Below are 5,174 nucleotides of genomic sequence, written 5' to 3'. Positions count from 1 at the left end.
ATTTCTGATTCAAGTCAAACATGAATGCTGGAAGGTTTCATTCATTCGTTCGTTCATTCATTCATTCACTCATTCATTCTACATTCATTCACTTTAAACAGACTGTGTCAGATATATCAGAGAAGAAAGTGTGCTTTTATTGTTGTTAGTATCGCCTCGCTACTGAATTATTTCTGAAAATCTATTTTTCTTCGCTCTCTCCTCTGAACGCTGGCGAAGTGAAACGTTTGAATCCAGGAGTCTTGCTGAGGCTTTAAGCCGCCGCAGAGTCTAAAACGCCCTAAAGTTGCATTCTTTCTTTCAAAGTGAGAGCGCAATCTCATTGGTCAGGTCCGTTTGCCTGACCGATGGAGACCGCGGTCTCTGCTTGTCCCTCCCTTTACTGCCATCAACCAGATTCCCTTCAGTCTCTTTCAGCTGCCATTGCTGCTCAGAGAATGAGATTATAAACCCAATTCATCTAAAAACTGTCTTCCTGTATCAGAGCAGTGTGAATCTAGTGTCTTTATTATAAAAGCAATTGGCGTTCCCACACCGGGAGTCGAACCCGGGCCGCCTGGGTGAAAACCAGGAATCCTAACCGCTAGACCATGTGGGAGACGACGAGCGAGTGGCAGAGCTCAGACAAATTGAGTCTCTCTGCTCCGCTCCTCCCACTATCAGCGGACTCCACCTAGAGCGTACATTTTTGTCTTGCGCATGCGTGAGTTCACTTTTGCAGTGTGCCCTGCGCGTTCCGTTCTGTTCCCCGCCATTTGTGGCTCCATCGGATCCAGTGGGTACTGTCTTTCCCTGATGCTGCTGGTCTCCGTGGGATCAGAGCCCTGAACAGGAGCATCTGGGCGCGCAGGACATCCTTACTGCTGCAGCAACGCAGAGCCTGGGCAGTCACCACGGTGCCCAGCCACTGGTCCTCTTTGGGACGCAGGGCACCCGGTGGCCTTTCTCAGACGATCAGAGCCGCACAGAGGCTGGTGCTCAGGCGCACGGTTCTTTCTGCGGACCTTGGGTCCCCTTTAAATGACCCGCCTGCCTCCAGTCCAGGCTCCGGGGACTTGGAAGAGCCTGGGGCGGGTCCTCTAAGTGACACTCCGTGGCAGGCGCGGTACAGACCCTAAATACAAACTGTTGGCTATGCTCGCCTTACAAGAGGAAGCTCCACCGCCAGGAGAGCGCGGGATCCCAGCGGCTAACAGTGGCATGACTCTAGAAAGGCTAGCAGCTAAGTCTGCAAACCTACTGCATAGGAGGCGCCCCTTCCCGTTCGCCTGCGGTCTACTATACTAGCTTTTAAGTTTTCTTTGTTTTCAATCCGTGAGGTAGCTGCTTTTATCTTTGGTGACACCTGTTTGGGAACACACAGAATACTCCAAAGCTAACCTTACTACCTAGAGAGAGGCCTGCATCTTACTTCTGAATTTAGGGGGTGGAGCGAGCAGGGATTTCATGTTTACTTTCCGATGTTTAGTCTCTTGGCATAATAAGTATTACTTTTAGGTACCTTACAATTTTAAGGATACAAATCACCTAGTCATTGAGCTGACTTCATCCGATCCGTGGGAAATAACCAAACGCAAGTTTACTTTTTCTTAAAAAAAAAAAAAAAAACAACAACAACAACAAAGAGCCAGGCGCGGTGGCGCAGGCCTTTAATCCTAGCACTGGAGGGGGGGGGGGGGGCAGAGGCAAGCGGATTGCTGTGAGTTCGAGGCCAGCCTGGTCTACAAAGTGAGTCCAGGCCGGCCAAGGCTACACTCTGTCTCAAAAAAAACAAACAAAACAAAACGAGTTTTACTCTGGGAAGCAGAAGCAGATGGATCTTTGTGAGCTGGAGGCCAGCCTGGTCTACAAAGCCAGTCCAGGACCAGCCAAGGCTACACAGAGAAACTGTCTCAAAAAACAACAACTGAAGTTTCACTATATAGACCAGGCTGGCCTGTGGCTCACGAAGATCTGCCTCCTGAACGCTGTGACTAACCGTGTGCACCACCTTACCACGCTGAAAGTTTACTTTTTCAAAGTTTTTATTAGCGTTTATTAAGTGTACACAATAATGTTTCCCTTGTGACATTTTCATACACGCACAGTGTGTTCTGATCATACTCACCTCATGCTCTCCTGACAGCCCACTGCCTGCTGGTCCTCTCCCTCTTTCCCACTAGTGTGTGTGTGTGTGTGTGTGTGTGTGTGTGTGTGCGCGCGCGCGCGTGCGCGCGTGTGTGAGATTGAGTTTAGGAATAGTTACAGGAAAGCTGGGAAAAGGTTTACGTACTCATAGGCATCTTGCCAGTGGCTCCTCCCAACAGCCATTAACCCAATAGTTCCTCAGGAATGGAAGGGGTTTCCTTGAACTCTGCCACCCTACACCCCCCACACACACTCCTCCCCCGCCATCTTAACTGTAAATCACAAGAGAGAGGTAGATGCTCCTGCAAGTTTGCTTTTGTCTCACTACACCCTTAACCGAAACCCCATTTTTGTTTGTTTGTTTGTTTGTTTTTGTTTTGTTTTTTTGTTTTGTTTTTAACCACTGAATGGACACTACCAGAAAGCTTCAGGGCTCCTTAAGGAACAGAACAGAACACAGCCAGTTTAATCCATCGTTCAGCAGCTCAATCTTTATTGTGGAGGATGCTCCCACCTCCTCCGCTCCCCCTGCTCAGGAGTAATCTCCAGCTTACACTGGTTCTCATCGCTCACTGTGTTTCTCCTCCTGTCTCTGTGTCAGGACATCACTTTGGCAGCTGGAGATGGCCACACTGAGACCTTGGAAATGAGTGGATGTCACGAAGCCGTACTCCTTTCCTGAGAGAGCAGGCAAACGAATTAAGAACTAGGGGTGTGCTGGTTAAATGCCGCACCAGGGGCAGGCAGCCTACTTCTCATTTCTTCCCGAGGCCTTTCTCCTTTGGACGATGCGGAGCATAAGGAAGAGACGGAGAAACGAAAAAAGTCAGATGCAGCAGGGACTCACTACTTTCAGGCCTGTGCTTGCATTAGGGCTGGCTCTCACGGGACATGGGTTCCTAGGCGGCAGCCCTGCTTGGGCAGGAGAGACAGTGCCTTACAGGGAGGCCAGATGACTTTTCCAGTGACTTTGTTAATCCAGAGTCCCTGCTTCTTCTACCTGAGAGCTTCAGGGAGCAAGGCCATAAGTGTGAACATTAGCAACTGCCCACCCTTGTGATGTCCTCAGATTTGGAGACTCACCCAAGTATAGGACTAAGCTGTCTTTTGCATCTGAAAGTATGGGGCTGATGACACCCAGAAACTCGGGTCCCTGTCTAGTTCTGGATGTCAGTAAACTCCAGCTTCCCCAATCCAGCCTTCTTCTCAGCTTTCCCTACCATGCCACGGCACAGCCTGCTCCCACCCACAGAACAGTCTGCCTGTTCCGCCCTACTTGTCCATCTGCCAGGCAAGCCTCTTTCCACACTGAGCCAACCTTGAGGCCACTTCAGCTCCAGGAAACCGCCTCGGGTCTCTGGATCACAAGGCACTCCCATTTTCTCTGAATTCCAAAACACAAGCTTTTTAAAAAGAATTGCATCAAGGCGAATGCCTCACCACCCTGAGGTTATTCAACAAGAAGGTTCAGAAGTTAAAAATCACATTCCATAATACCCCTGGGAACCTGATCCTGTGCCTAATCATTTGGCCAAGTAGTCTCTCCTTTTCATCTAAGGTAAATACTTCCTGCCTTACTTCTATGTGAAAGTAGCCACCTTTTAACCAGCAGCAAGAACAAAATGTTCCCTAGGAGAAGGAAACATACACAGAGACAAAGCTTTTTTGTTGACGAAGGAACAGTTATTTCTGTCCCGGTGAATACAAGGCTGATTTTCTGTGGGCACCTCTCCCGTTTTATCCACCGTTTGATATTGGGGGAAGCCCCAAACATAGTGTTCTTGCCAGATACTATGCAACCAAGGGATGTGGGTGTGATTCCAGCCTGGTTGCTAGTCACTTAGGAGTGGAGATGGTTTTCAGTTCAGGGGGGTGGAGACCCCCCTTTTAGGAGACCATCAAAAGCACACAGTTGCTCTGCAAGGAGCACCCCTGCTGGTGGACTCAGCTGGACTGAGGGTTTAACCTTGGAGGTCTTTGGGCGGAACAGCCCCTCCCCTGCTGAGCATCAGGCCAACTTAATCTCCACAGCCTGACACCAGGTCCAGCTCCTAAGACTGGATCTGATGTCAAAAGGCTGCTGGATGACAAAGCTTCCCCAGTGACAAGTTCAGGCCCTGTAACTCCGCTCCTCACCTCTGCTCCAAATCTAGCAACTTCTCCATTGCCCCAGCCGCTGCACAATGCGTCATCTACACAGTCCCTGATGGGTCCCTCTCCTCCTCTAGATGTCTTTGAGCGATTTTCCAATAAAAGCTGCTTTTCCCCAAGATCAAACACACACACACACACACACACACACACACACACACACACCTCCCTCCTCAGGTACAACTATGTTCACAGCACGGTATCTTTCTTATATGTCAGGTGAGCTTTCCCACCTCGAGTGAACCAGTCGAGAGGAATCCCTCACAGGTGTGCCAGCTCCTTGGGTTTTAAGTAATTCCAGATGTACTCAAGTTGACAACCAAGATTAGTCATTACAAGTCCACCCCCTTGGTGTTTGAGTGACTGGTCCTTTTATTTATTCAGTAATTAGTCCCAGAGAACAGTCTTGGCTTCCATTCATATATGATGAACATTTAGAGCAGGTGTGTCCACCCCTGGAAATGCATGACCGCACAGCGTTGAATGAGACCCTGGGGGAAAACAAACTCATAAGCTTATGTAAAGCGTGAGTATGTTTTTAGGGTTTCTTTCAGAGGGGGCAGTTCGATTGTGTAGCCTTCTAGCATAAATTTATAGGTGATGCCGTGCAAAGTAAGTATATATGCCCTCTTGCTGTTTGCACAGAATGGTTTCGGTCTCGTGGTGGGAGTGGCTTCTCTGTTATCTCCAACAGCAGGTGAACTGGCACCATCAGATGGCACATTTACTCTAGGTGACTTGGCAAATCAAGCATCAGTTCTAGTAATGTTTTAACATCCCATTGCAAATGGCAGGCCACTAAGGTTGTTTAGAAGGCAGAGCAATAGTCTTACTTGATTGTCAAGGGCATCTCCACACCTCGGTCCGGCCTCACACATTCTCCACTGCTCTTTGCA

General features: G+C 49.0%; 1 non-coding gene across 1 annotated transcript; it reads right to left on the bottom strand.

Moving 5' to 3' along the window:
* Positions 1-526: 526 nt before the first annotated feature.
* Positions 527-598, bottom strand: Trnae-uuc (transfer RNA glutamic acid (anticodon UUC)). The gene has a single exon. It is a non-coding gene; the product is annotated as a tRNA-Glu (tRNA).
* Positions 599-5,174: the final 4,576 nt, after the last annotated feature.

The sequence above is a fragment of the Acomys russatus genome, chromosome 18 (assembly GCF_903995435.1).
Source record: "Acomys russatus chromosome 18, mAcoRus1.1, whole genome shotgun sequence".
Classification (NCBI taxonomy): domain Eukaryota; kingdom Metazoa; phylum Chordata; class Mammalia; order Rodentia; family Muridae; genus Acomys; species Acomys russatus.
This window is presented reverse-complemented; position numbering and strand designations above follow the sequence as displayed.